The sequence below is a fragment of the Callorhinus ursinus genome, unplaced genomic scaffold, assembly GCF_003265705.2.
Source record: "Callorhinus ursinus isolate GAN/ISIS: 27379988/994484 unplaced genomic scaffold, GSC_fseal_2.0 scaffold12, whole genome shotgun sequence".
NCBI lineage: Eukaryota > Metazoa > Chordata > Mammalia > Carnivora > Otariidae > Callorhinus > Callorhinus ursinus.
The window spans coordinates 18,324,031-18,338,634 of record NW_027397074.1 but is presented as its reverse complement, the minus strand read 5'-3'; the positions used below and the strand labels follow the sequence as shown (position 1 = coordinate 18,338,634).

Here is a 14,604-nt window from a genome sequence, read left to right as displayed (position 1 = left end):
ATCACACATGTGACTTTCTGACAGTTGGATCTATCACATGAATGAATGAACAAAACTATTTTATGTGGAAAGGGTGCTCTATCTGCAGGTAGAAGTTTAGCGTTTTTGAAAAACCCTACAGCATCTTTCTATTTCACCAACTGCATCTGAAGGCAAGTAAATTTGTGGGGGGTAGAGGAGTGGTGATTAGAAACCTCCAATGGACCTTTTGACTATGCAAAGATAAAGCCAAAATCTCTTCCAGATTGGAGAGTTTCAAGGACTCCAAGGAGCTAGACTGTAAATGACACCCACGGAGTGGGGCAGGCTTTGCACCAGGACAAAAGGGGAAAACTAGATTTTTCTCTGTGTTCCGGGTAGGTGGTAATTTGGAAGAGGCATAACCATGGGACAGAGGCAGGGGTTGAGGGTGGGGCAGGTGAAGTACATTTTAGCAACAGGTCAAGGAATAAAGTCAAAGGTCAGAATATTCCTTGGGAAGGAGTAGCTGTGAACTCCTGAAGCACTTGTGTGCAGGGACTGGTTTTCTGCAAGTCTCCATTCCATAGATCCCCAAGTCTCTGGTAAAATTATAGCCAGGTCTTGCTTTAGGAAGTTAAGACAGGGGTTATATTTCAGCTTGGAGTAAAATTGAAAACTGTGGCAGGCAGCAACCTCAAAAAGGCAACCTGTGAGGGGCGCCTGGATGGTACAGTTGGGTAAGCTTCCCATTCTTGGTTTTGGCTCAGGTTGTGATCTCAGGGTTGTGATTTCAGGGTCATGAGATCAAGCCCCACGTTGGGCTCCTCATTCAGCGTGGAGTCTGCTTGAGACTCTCTCTTAAAAATAAATAAATCTTAAAATAATAAAAGGCAACCTGTGAAAAGCCTAACAAATCAACTGAAAAACTTTGCAAGTAGAATACAAACCACAGAGAGAATACCAAGTGTTTGGTTTACATACAACATATTCCAATTTATGTGAAACACTGTGTATTTATTGTTAGGGTTTCTATGTTTTCAAGAAGGAAATTTATATCTAGAGGAGGATTAATTAATGAGGCAAAGAGTACGACCACACACATGATTTGACCCCTTTTTTTTAAACCAGTTTGAAAGATGAAAGTTACATGTAGTTATGACAATAATTCTACAGCACAAAAGCCATATTCACAGGGTGAACTTGAAATTGTCTGACTTACACAGGACCATCCAAATGAGAGCTTTAATGCTTCTCAACCTTTAATGTTCATCCCAAAACTACTATAATGTTACATGTCAATTGCACCTCAATAAAAGCGCTTTAATGTTCATATAAACAATGCGAGGATTTTTTTTTAAAATGTAGATTCTGATTTGGTAGTACAAGGATGGGACCTAAGAGTCTGTATTTTCAAGAAGACCAGAGCAGTAGTTCTCAAAGTGTGGTCCCAAGATCAGCAGCATCAGTACCATTTGGGAACTGGCTAGGATGCAGATTCTGAGGCCCCACTTCAGAATTACTGTATTGGAGATTCTAGAGATGAGGCGCAACAATCTGTGACTTAACAGGCCCTCTAGGTAATTGTGATGTACGTGCAAGTTTGTGAGCCACTGCTCCTCTCAGCAAATACAGAACTAACCTTGTCATTAAGTACTACCCTCATCTGCCTTTTTTTTCTTCTACCTTAGCAAATGATATTACTATTTGACCATTCTTGCCTAAACTAGAAAAGTAGTCAGCTTGACTTCCATCTGTCTGTATATGCAATTGTTATCTTTCTCTTTTCTTAATACTTTACAATTCTGTCCACTTCTCTCCATTCACAATGCCACAACCATGGCCAGGACACCATTATTATCTGTTGCCTGGATAACTGTAGCAGCCTTCCAAATGGTTTCCAATTCATTGTTCTTCCTGCAGTCTAAAGAATTATTTCAAAATACTTTAAAAATGTCAGTTCCCTGCCATTTGATATATGTGTTTGGAGCTGAGGAAGGAGCTGGGAATATCAATTTGGGATTCATTAGGAAGTAAGATTGCCCAAGTGGTGTATATAGAGTGAGAAGTACAGACTACCTGGGGCTAAGTCCTGAGAAGCACAAGCTTTTAGGGCAGAGTAAAAAGAGCCTGCAAAAGAGGCTGAAATGGAATGTTCTGAAAGGAGGAAAACCAGGGAGTCTGGTATAATTGATAGGAAGGAAGGAAAACATTTTTCAGAGGAATGAAGTGTACTGAATGTCAAGCAAAATAAGGTCTGAAAATTCCCATTGGATACACTGGAGACATGGGGAAGAGAAGTTTCTGTGGAACCCATGGGGCTAAAGACTACATTGCAGTGGAATGTATAGGGAGTGAATGGAATGGAAAGAAAATGAATGCAAGGGGAATTAAGTACATGTGGATAACTCAAGAAATTTGGCTCTAAAAGGAAGGGAGACATACAGCTGTAGCTGGAAGGGGAATTGGAATTGAAGATTTTCTTTTTTAAAAAATCATTTTACCATGAGCACTTGCTAATTAGAAGGAATGGGTTGAGAGGGAAGATTTGAAGATGTGGAAAAAAGAAGCAGGTGAGGGGCGCCTGGGTGGCTCAGTCATTAAGCGTCTGCCTTCAGCTCAGGTCATGATTTCAGGGTCCTGGGATCGGGCCCTGCATCGGGCTCCCTGCTCCGTGAGAAGCCTGCCTCTCCCTCTCCCACTCCCCCTGCTTGTGTTCCCTCTCTCACTGTGTCTCTCTCTGTCAAATACATAAATAAAATCTTTAAAAAAAAAAGAAGCAGGTGAGAAAGATCCAGAGCATAGATGAAGGTTGTATTAGATATCTATTGCTACATAATAAATTACTCCCAAATTTAGCAGCATAAAACAGCAAATATTTATTATCTCACTGTTCCTATAGGTCAGAAACCAGGGCATGGCTTAACCGGGTTCACCTGGCTAAAGGTCTCTTATGGAGTTGCTGAGAGGCTACTTGCTTGGACTGTGGTCTCATCGGATGACTCAAGAGTGGGGGGAAGGGAGAGGATCTGTTTCTAAACTTGCTCATGTGGGTATTGTGAGCATTCACTTCCTCACAGGCTCTTGGACTAAGAACCTCTGTTCCCTGATGGCTGTCAGCCAGAGGCCTCCCTAGACACATGAACTTCTCCACAGGGCAGCTCACAACATAGCAGCTGGCTTCCTTCAGGGTCAATAAGTGAAAAAACAAGAGAGAACTAAAGAATACCCAAAACAGAGGTTACAACATTTTTAACAAGAAGTGACATTCTATTATTTTCACTATGTTCTATTTGTTGGAATAAGTCACCTATTTCCAACCTTCTTTGGAGAGTCAGGGATGCCACAAGGGCATGAATATCATTAAGTGAGGATCCTTGGGAGCCATCTTTTTTTAAAAGATTTTATTTATTTATTGACTCCGAGAGAGAGAGAGAGAGAGAGAGAGAGAGAGAGCACAAGCAGGGGGAGCAGCAGAGGGAGAGGGAGAAGCAGGCTCTCCACTGAGCAGGGAGCAGGGAACCCAATGTGGGGCTCAATCCCAGGACCCTGCGATCATGACCTGAGCTGAAAGCAGCTGCTTAACTGACTGAGCCACCCAGGTATCCCTCTTGGGATCCATCTTACAGACCGTCTGTTGCAGAGCGATGAACTTTAAGCAGAAGAGGGAGACCTCTTCTATGGTAACAGAAAGAAAGGGGGAAGAGTTGGATCTAGATTAGTTTTGTATAACTGTAGTGAGTGTGAAGAGAGTGTGTTTCAGATGGCTTGTATTTTCTATGCCAAGTAAGTCATACAGTCTTTTCCTGAGAATAAAGAAAGAATTGGAATGTTGGTAGTAGAGGTTTGAAAAAGTTGTTTGAGAATAAGAGAAGAGTTCAGAAACAGAAGATTGACAGGGAATGCTGTGAGCCCAACTGAAGTGGGTATCCACAAATTTATAGAGAAATCAATCTGCCTAACAGGGTGATTTTTCTCCAGCAGCACTTAGTAATAGGCAAGAGGAAGTTCTCCATGGCTACTTTCTGATGATTGCCTACTTTCTCTTAGGGGGACATGGAAAGCATAAAAAATCACTGAGGCTGATAACAAAATTTATTTAACCATAAAACTGAACAATATAGCTGCCAGTTTCAGAGTCTAAAAAAGAAACCTGTCACACAAAGTTTCATTTGCCACAAAACTGAGAATCAAGTTAGCACAAAACAGGCCAGGCTGGAGAGTTACCTGCCATAAAGTTGTCTATTTATCTGCCTTCAGTGGAATTCATGCTTGCTAAAGATAGTTAAATTCATCAGCCACAGGAGAGTGTTGGAAGTTTGTCATTGATTATTTTGGAAAAGATTGTCTTATGAAAAATCCCCCAAAATGAATTTCTGAGAAATAGGTGCACCTGTTTTACTCTACCTTCTGGATAAAATCTAATTAAAGCTCTACTCGGATGCTTTCATTTCTTATGCCTAAAACTTAGCCCTATCCCAGGAAGAATGAAACATTTCCCCAGACTAGAGGCCTGGCTGGTTTCAGAGAGTCTGTGTTACCCTTTTCTCTTAGTTCTCAGCCAAGTGAGTGAATCATATGTCAGCTGCCTGGATGATGCTTGGCCACTGCAGTGGAGGGAAGGCTCCAAAGAAACCTAACATATAGAGTACTGTCTCCCGCCCTTGCGTGTGTGTGTGTGTGTGTGTGTGTGTGTGTGTGTGTGTGTGTGTGTGTTGTTGGATTGGGAAGGTGAAAATGTTTGGGCTCCATAGCCTGACATCACAAAGCCTTGCCTCACCTCTTCCATTATATTTAAGTACCTAGTGAACTAAGGACATCAAAAGACTGGAACGTAAAAAGGCAATCTCAGGCAAAAGGAGATAAAATTTTGTTCCTCTGAAGACAGCTTAAAGCCAAGACACTAACCTGGAGAAGATAAGCAGTTGGATTTCTCTATAGTTGAGATTTTCTCAGAGAGTCTGAAGTATAGAGCAAAGGAAGTTTAGGATTAACCAGTCAGGGTGGTTGGCCCCTTGGTCATGATAGGGTAAGACACAAAACCAGGAGGAGCTGAGAGTCTTGAAGAGAGTAGAATTGTGGCTGGATGGGTGGCGTTGATGAGGCAAAACAGAGGTGTTAACAGTCACTGAACACTGAGCTAGAAGGGGAGATGGTTGTAGCCCTAAAACAGGCTTTGAGTTCATGATCTCTGGGAGTTCTAGAGTGTTATCATGGTAAAAGGGGTTTTGGCTACTTAACTGCTACACATGACGTGATTTATCCGGGAGAATGCTTTACAAATTCCTGTGTTTTGCTGACACTGAATTCACATTTTTTTTTCCCTGTACAGTGGAGACTCCTACCTATCTTTTAAGAGAAATACAACAGCCAAAATAGTCCTGGATAATCACTAGATATGACAATTGGGAAAGCTTAAGTTATGTAACAGGTGAAATCCTTCGTGACACGAGATTGCCCTTCAAGCAACATATTCCTTCCAAATACCTTTTCTTTGCTATAAAAGGGAAGATGCTCACTGTAGAAAACTCAGAAGATTGATTTGTTCATTTATCCATTCAACCAGTGAAACCATAGTGAGCCTTTGTGGCTTTTTTAGAGTCACAGGGGTACAACAATGAATGTGACAGATAATGTTCCCACTTTTGTGGGCCCTCCCTGCTTTCTAGTGAGGTAGACTGCTAAGTAAAAAGCACAGTAATTTTAGTTAAGGAAAAAAATGAGAGGGAGAATGACTGCTGGGTGGGAAGGGGAATGGAGACAGTAGATGAGGTGCTCAGAGAAAGGCCTCTTAAAGGAGGTGACATTTGAGCCGAGAGCTGAATAACGAGAAGGGGTCAGTCAGGATCTGGGAGAAGGGCATGTTAAGCAAAAGTAATAATTGCCAAGCCCTTAAGGCGGGAGAATGTTAGCCTCGGCTAGAAACTGTCCAAAGCCCAGTGGGACTGGAGTTGAATGAGCCAAGCAAAGAGCCATCAGAGATCAACACAAAGGCAGGACCATGAAGGACTTTGCAGACTGTGAGAAGGGTTTGGATTTTGTTCCAGGTGCGCTGGAAAACCATATTGGGATTTGCTTGCTTTGTGACGAATGAATAAGGAAGGGAATAAGAAAGCATAAAGGGAAAGTCAAATCACATATGTTTCCAAAATCATAATTCTAATGCAGATATAATTTTGTGCCTACTTTTTCATTCTATATCATGAGGACACAACCATGTCATTAAAAGGCCATTTGAAATATTTTTTTAAATGAATGTGTGGAAGTCCTTTCTGTGTCTTACCTTAATCTATTTCCCCTATTACTGGAAATTAACTTATTTCTAATTTTGTCTGTGTTAACTATGACAGCCCTGTTATATTTTTATTTAATCTTTGGCTACATTTTTCACTTCATTAGGATCCATTCCTAAGTGTGGAATGGGACTACAAGATCCAAAGATATGGGTGCTGGGTTGTTCTAGTCTCAACTTGGTTACACTGGAAACTATATTACCCAGAATTCCTTACCCTGCACACTTTGAGGTAGAATTGAAGTTTGGGAAAGAGAAGTGAGGCAGCAGCTTGGCTTACTCTTTGAAGATCTTTGTTGTCAGAAACTGAGTTGCTCATCAGGTTCCTGGTTGTCCCCACACTTCTCCTGGTACCTTGGCACCCAGCCTTTCTTCCCGTCCCTTGGCCCTGCTGATGGATAGCGGCCCAAGATCAGCCATCCTGTCTGGCTGGGGATCCTCAAAGGCAATGGCCCCCCAGAGATATTCCCACAAATCCCCTTTTGCATATCTACATCAGTTTCTCAGATTTGCTCTGCCTTGTCTACCCACCCTGGTGCTTGAGTATTGGTTAGTGACTCCTCTGATTCTCAAATCCTCTCCACGCTTTTCCCACAACTAACAGCTCTATTCATATAATAAATCCCATTTTCTGTAACCCTCATCATGGTTCTACCTGCCTGACTCGTACAGTTTATGAGTTTTTTGATGGTTCATATTGCATATTGCTAATTGCTTTCTTGAAAACTCATAGCCAGTTAAACACCCACCAGAAGTTTGTGAAAATGCTTATCTCACCACCTCTTCAACAGTATTAATGTTTTAAATCACTTTCAATTTTATGAGGAAAAGTTGGTATCTAGTTTTTATTTCTCTTTGATTACTGATAAAGTTGAACTATTTTTTCTGTGATACTCTGATATTTCCTCCCTCTGCCCCTCCTTTTTTCTACTGGGGACAATTACCATGTTTGTAAGGATCTTTGAAAACTTTGTAACAGCTCTATTCACACTTCTCTCTTTCCGTCCATCTTTTCATTTGTTGGTATTTCCTGACTAAATTCTTTCATAGGTTGTAAGGTTGTTGTTGTTGTTGGTGGTGGTGGTGGTGTGTATGTGTCTGTGGTTTAGTTTTGAAATCATAGTTCAATGTGGTGAATTTATAAATCAATAGATAGAAGCTGAATCATAGCTTTTAGATAGAAAACAACACAAATCAAGTCTGCTGAATAGAAGGACAATGGAATTATATGAAAACTCATAGAATTTATGCAAATCTCTGGAGGCCTGTGCCTAGATTCAATGAGTAAAGTGCCAGTGCAGGAACAGGTAAATCCTATCAATGTCCGTTTCATTTTTACTCTATTCAAGATTTAGACGCCCAGGCATTAGCTTTAAGTTGACCTAGCTTACATCAAGTGTTAGCCCCCAGCTCCATCTGGTTGTAGAATAAAAGGCTCTGGTAAAAAAAAAAAAAGAGCCTCCAAAGGCCACCTTCTCATCTGTAGTGGCAGGGAAGAGACCTTAACATACCAGTTTACCAGGAGTATTTCCAAAGCAGAAGGAGTAATTTCTCAAAGGAAACTGGGTGCTGTTAAGAAGGAGGAATGAATGCTGGGTAGCCAAAGTCCAAGGACCCATGAGCAAAATCTAGCTGCCTCGGTGCATTTTCACTGACATTGATTAGAGAGTAAATAATTTTGGAATCTCAGATTTCTTTTTATCCAGAAGTATTTATGGATTACCATTTAGAAACCTCTCTAGGAAATAAATAAAGTACATGAATTTCCCTTTTAAACTTTCATATGATCATCTGGGCTTTGTAGCTTTCAACAACCACTGGTAGATCAAAATTTTGACTGAAATATTTTGCATGCATTTATCCTACCACACAGGAAAACCTTATTGCTAAAAAAACTACAATCCTGTGGTAACAATTTCTAATGTGTGTGGCACCTTTTCTAAGAGGACTATTTCTTTTAAAGGATTTTTTCTAAAAAATAGAAGGGTTTAACAGGGTTAGCAAGCCTTGTCAATAACTTTCAGCCTCTTTTATACATTTCTTCTTTTTAAAAAGTACACACCTTCTCTTGTGGTCACATAGTTAAAATACCAGTGTATATAATCAAACAACTGTGAAGCTGACTTTTTTCCTACTTGTCACTATGGCAGTTTTTTTCCAGTTAGAATGAGGACTAAGACATAGTTTTCTGAATTGTTGGTTGAAAGCAAGCACTTGTCTGGCAGGTAAATGGGCATTGTAAATAGGAAGGTCACTCTGGAAAGAAACTAAAACTTGAATTTATAATCAACTTAGAATTAAAAAATAAGGACTAAGAGAGGACCCCACAACGGGTTAGAATCGGGATCTAAAAAGCTGTGGAAACCCAGGCAGCTTCCTTCTCATTGCCCCCTCTCTGGTCTTTGGTCTCTAGTTTCTATCTTTCTGTGCATCTCTGTCTTTTTCCATCTCTTCTTACGACAGCCTTGGCTGCTTCTGTACCCAATGCCCCTTTCTCACTTACTCCATTACATGAAGTCATTGCCTGTTTCTGGCCCCTGTCCCCATTAATTGTCCCCTAATACCCATTTGCCCTTTTATCCGCAGAGAATCATGTTCTAGCTAGGCCCATGACTACTTAGATACGGACATTTTCTTAGCCTTTCTTGAAGCCACCAGTGGATTTATGACTCTCTTTTGACTAGAAGCAACTTCCAGGTCATCTCTTAAAAGGTGGATGCATTCCCCTTTCCTCCTTCCTGCTGGCTGTGATGTGGAGGTGGTGGTGAGAACCAGAGGAACCACCCGTGCCAGACAGAAAGCGAGTGCTGGGACAGCACACAGCCATCCAGTGGGCCTGGGCTGCTCACCTTGGAACTCTAACGTGGGAGAGGAATTCCCACCTATTCTACATCACAGAGGCTTAAACAGCATTCTAAGGAAAAGACACCCCTTGAGATTGGAGCCTTTACGAGGGTAAAGCTGTTCCCAATCTTTAAAATAGCTCATATGAGGGACTCAAAAAATATTGATTAAGTGTTGCTATGTGCTGCACTGTCCTCCCACCCACACCCCAAATTAGGATGTTGAAGTCCTAAGCCTCAAGTACCTCAGAACATGACTGTATTTGGAGATAGGGTAGTTTAAGGAGATGATTCAGGTTAAACAATGTCATTAGGCTGGCCCTCATCCAATACGAAGGGTATCCTTATAAGAAAGGGAAATTTGGACACAGGCACAGAGAAAAGACCATGTGGAGACACAGGGAGAAATACAACCATCTACAAGCCAAAGAGAGAGGCCTCAGGGGAAACCAACCCTGCCGACACCTCAGTCTTGGACTTCCAGCTTCCAGAACTGTGAGAAGATAAATTCCTCTTGTGGAAGCCCCCCAGTCTGTGGTACTTTGTTATGGCAGCCCTAGCAAACCAATACAAATGTTTAAATGATAAGGAGGTTTTTATAGACATTTGTTTTTGTTTTCTGTTTTAAATAAAAGAAGGCATGGGGAATAAATCAAGGTTAGAAAAAAAAAAGAGCAGCTAGAAAACAGTTCTTTTCTTTTACTCAAGGACGTCATTGTGTGCTAGAATCACTGAAATATAGAGTACATAGAGACCATTAAAACCAAGAAGTGAAGGTCAATATCTTCAAGTTTCCTGATGATTTGAGTCACTATGGATTTTAGCAATTGATTAGAGATCTAATTATGGTTCAGAAGTTCAGGGGAAAGATCTTTAAAATTCCATGAACATTGCAAATTACACTATTCACATTATCCACAGTAAAAAGGACTGCTTTAAATAGGACTTTCTTGTTCTTTCTGTTCAAGAGCAAATTCTTGTTTAGACAATAATTGCAGAATTTCAGAATATGCTCAGACCAAAACAAGTCACTCTTGAGATTTTCTTTAAAGTTTAATGAGCTGAAAACCCATGATTGTACACAAATTAGAAGACAAACTTTTATAAACCATATGTTTGTTAAGAATTTCCATTTGAATTGGCAAAAACCTACTGGACCTAGCCTAAAGAGGAAAAAAAATTTTTTTTCTTGGAAGTCTATGGAGAATTTCTCAGAGCTAATAGGCAGGAATCGAAGGTGGACCTCGGATGAGAGTAGAATCAGGAACTGAAAGCTGTCAAGATCCTTGGCCATCACTCTTGCTTTGTGTATGCAAGTCTCTTTGTGGTCTCTCACCTTGGTCTGTCATCTTTGTTTCTTTGCTTATCAACTTTATTCCTGCTCCCATCCCCTTCCTCTCTGTGGCCAAAGGTGAATACAGTGGTGATGAGGCATGTGTATGAATAGAGCAGACATACTTTCCATCTATGGGAGCAGGGGACATTGTTTCTTAGATACCGAGGGATTTGTTGTAGTTGGCTTAATGTCCAGAAAACTTCATGTTGTAATATTCACTTTTAAAGATACACATGTATGACCCCATCTTCAATACTTTTCTTGGTTAAAAAAAAAATCACACACTTCACTGGGGCATGATTTCATGGGGAAAATAGTGATATATCAATTGAAATTGATAAAGTATTTTCTTTCATTCATTTATTCATTCATTCATTATCATGTAGGGTTCTATATGACCTCAGGAAGTTAATTTCTAGGGTTTAGAGTCTCTGTTAGGGGGCCAGAATTCTGAGCTGAGCTTTTATTAACTGGGGCTAACATCAGATGGGCCATTGGAGATGGGAACTAGGAAACAAAAATTTGTACAAAAGTACACATCTTCTTAAATTATGAATGCAACCTGTCAATAAACAGAAGAACCAGTTTTCAAAATAGGAGTATTTATTTCCTTTCTACATGTTTGGACTGTCCTTACTGAGGATGCTGATACTGAAGAATTGATGCTTTCAAGATTACAGTGTTCATTAGGTTGTTTGAGTCTTTTCTTTGTGGTTTATCACATTAAGGCCTATTTTCAGTTGGCTCAACTGTTGGGTGTTATAAATTTAGCAATACTTTAATGAGTGGATTATTGTTTGGCAGTTGAAAGCGGCTTCCCTTTACAAACTAGGAGAATGTAGGTATGAGGCAGGCTGGTCCCTAGGCAAATGAGGCTGACAAAGAAGAGATTGTCAAGACATTGGACATGGAACCCCCTCCCCAACAGGGTATATGGGAGGAGGTAGGGGAACTTTTTCATTTGAGGAGATTGGTTAGATCAAGGTTAACCCCACAGTCTTAGGAAGCAGAACAGCCCAGACATGAGTCATTCACACAACACCATTAAGAAGCCTATATCAGACATAATTCTTTCAGTTGGCAAGTGACAGAAATCTCACCCCAAATTGGCTTAAGCAAAAAAACAAATGAATCAGCTCATAAAATGGATAGTCCCAGGATGAGGTTGGCTTTAGGTGTGGCTTATATGGAGTCTCATGTGATATAAACATAACCCAGTTACCTCCATCTCTTGGTTTGGCTTGTTCTTCTTTGTTATGTTGGATTTATTCTAAGACAGGTTCTACCCTCATGGTTGTGAGATGGTTTCCTGAACCTAAGTGCTACCCTTAGATCCAGGCAAAAGGATCCCCTCCCCTGGACTTTGCACTATAGAGAGTTTTTCTCTGGCTCTCCTCCAGCCATGTCCCCTCCCCATGGTGCAAAGAGCTCTGGAGCCAAAGGCATGTACTCCCCCGGACTCTTTTCATATCCCTCTAGATTATATTCTGGGTACCACAGACCCAAGAATTCTCTGCTAAAAATTTCCAAGCTAATTCTCAGCCCTAGGTAGGCCTCTTCCTTGAGTCTGTCCACCTAAGAGTGAACTAAATTGCCAATTTGCCTACCTTTAGGTCCAAGAGTTAGTTGTTTCCAGAAGATGTGTATAGAGTTCGAATGAACAGTCTGAAGTATTCATACATGGCTTATTAGTCCTCTTGTGGTAAAGAATTGAGGCAGGAGTGAGAAGAGATGAGCCAAACTATGTGTGACCTTTTCGTGTTCCAAATTAGAAATCCAGGTCTGAGAATTTTAACCTGAACTTACAGGTCGTTATGAAAATATATTCATCCAGATAGGAGAAAACAACAATTTGTTATTTCACATTGTGTTTGATTTTATAATTTTTACATATTTAGGCATATGTTTCTACGTTTAGAACATAGACCTCTATTTGTTTAATTGTTCTGTGACCTGTAAATATTAAGGTCAAACTTGCTTCAGTTATAACCTTTCAGGTTCAAATTTAACCAAAGAAGAAAAAGCAACTATCCTACAACTTCTAGGGGAAGTCCTATCATTTTCTCTGCTTGGGTCATTTTAGGTCACATTCCTACCTCTGAATCGATCATTGTGGGAATAGGCTCTCTTGGGTCCCAAACTTCATCCTCTAGGGCTTAGAACAGAGGCCTACCCTGTCTATTTGACTAAAATGGGGGAAAGGTGGATCTCAAACAAAAGTTGGGACTGCTTCTGAAAGGAGGAGGAATAGTGTTTAAGCCAGGAGGCCAGCCATAATACTGGAAAGTATTGTCTGGTGCTCAGTTCTAAGATATCGATGACTTGTTTTGTAGGATGGCCTGGCAGGACCTGGTTGATCCTAGGAAGAGAGGCATTACTCTTAGCTAAGGAAGGTGAGAAAGTAAACAAGGTGACTGAGGCAGGTGCTGTATTCATGGACAAGCCCACCAGGAGAAGGGAGAGAGGAGAAAGGAATCCAAGGCACAGCAGAGACTCCAAGCTTGTTGAAAACAGATGTTTGAGTGAACAGCTCAGAGATTCAGGTCTGGTATGATGAGCTAACTCTGAAAAGCTTGCAGATAGTCTGCGGAATTTATGACTAAACAGAATTATGGGTGGAATTAGGAATAGAGGGCATCCTTGGAATAGAGGGCATCCTTGGAAAAGACAAAGGAGAGGAAATGAGGCAGGGCAATGAACATGGGCTGGCTTTCCCTAACATTACTCCCAAAGAAGACTCTGGTCAGAGAAAACCTGGGGTTTTGACAGTGATATTTGCAATGTTAGAACCATTATGACCAAAAGACAGTTTGAGCACTTTTTAAAAAAAGCATTTGGTGAGAATATCATTAGTTTTAATTTTTTTTTAAGATTTTATTTATTTATTTGAGAGAGAGAATGAGAGATAGAGAGCATGAGAGGGAAGAGGGTCAGAGGGAGAAGCAGACTCCCTGCTGAGCAGGGAGCCGGATGTGGGACTCGATCCTGGGACTCCAGGATCATGACCTGAGCCGAAGGCAGTCGCTTAACCAACTGAGCCACCCAGGCGCCCTATCATTAGTTTTAAGATTCCCAAGTCAAGCTTATATTTGCTCTGCAATAATTCATAACATTTTAAGTCCTTTATAAACAGGTAGCTTTTATTAATAGTCAAAAGCATTCAATGTACTATCATTATATAGATGGGGAACTAAGATACAATTTAATTTAAGCCACAAATTGCAGGATTTTCTACCTACCCCTTCCCACCACTCGCTCTATCACTTGCTTTCTCTGTCCAGGGTTTCTAAGGTGATGTTTACATTTCTATTGGCTTAATTGTCTGGTCCTAACACTTTAACTTTTGCATAAAATAAAAACATAGTACCTTATACATTACAGGTATAAATATTCGATTTATATGGAAGAAAGTAAAATAGCCTTTAGTAATTTCCTAATTCATATGATAATTATTCATAGAAATTTGAGCCTGGAAAAATATTTCAAGAGCCCTCTTTTCCATCTTTTCTAGGAAGAGGAGAAGCCTATCCCAGATGGAGGTTAACTGCCTTATGCAGGCATTTCAAGCACAGATGCTGGACTAATAGGAACATCCCAAGACACCTGAAAATCACTTCTTGGCCTACACATAAGGCAGGCTTTAGATGGATTAAGACTTAAAAACTTCCATTTCTATCAATAACTTGGAAACACTGACAGTTGCTTTTGAAAATAGAAAAAGTTCCATTGGGGAAAATGTTTACTTCTCAGGGATTCTCAAGAATGGGATAGGCCTTGCATTTCATTTAGCTTAAAACCTCATTTGATGTAAAATCCTTTTTTCTTTTAGCCTTGAAAATAAACAGTAAATTCTTGAAAGGTCAGGCAATTCTGAAACATGAACACACCCATATCAAGAGAAAATGGCGTTAGGGGCACCTGGGTGGCTCAGTCGTTAAGCGTCTGCCTTCGGCTCAGGTCATGATCCCAGGGTCCTGGGATCGAGCCCCGCATCGGGCTCCCTGCTCCGCGAGAAGCCTGCTTCTCCCTCTCCCACTCCCCCTGCTTGTGTTCCCTCTCTCGCTGTCTCTCTCTGTCAAATAAGTAAATAAAATCTTTAAAAAAAAAGAGAGAGAGAAAGAGAAAATGGCTTTGAAACATTGGATATTAGTTAAAAGATGGTAGCAGCAACACCA

General features: G+C 40.6%; 1 long non-coding RNA gene across 1 annotated transcript in view; it reads right to left on the bottom strand.

Moving 5' to 3' along the window:
* Positions 1 to 9,063, bottom strand: part of LOC141373783 (uncharacterized) — a 30,802-nt gene extending 21,739 nt beyond the window's left edge. Inside the window, exon 1 of the long non-coding RNA XR_012380108.1 lies at positions 8,880 to 9,063. This is a non-coding gene — a long non-coding RNA (uncharacterized lncRNA). The remainder of the gene's footprint in view (positions 1 to 8,879) is intronic.
* Between the last annotated feature and the right edge of the window lie 5,541 nt (positions 9,064 to 14,604).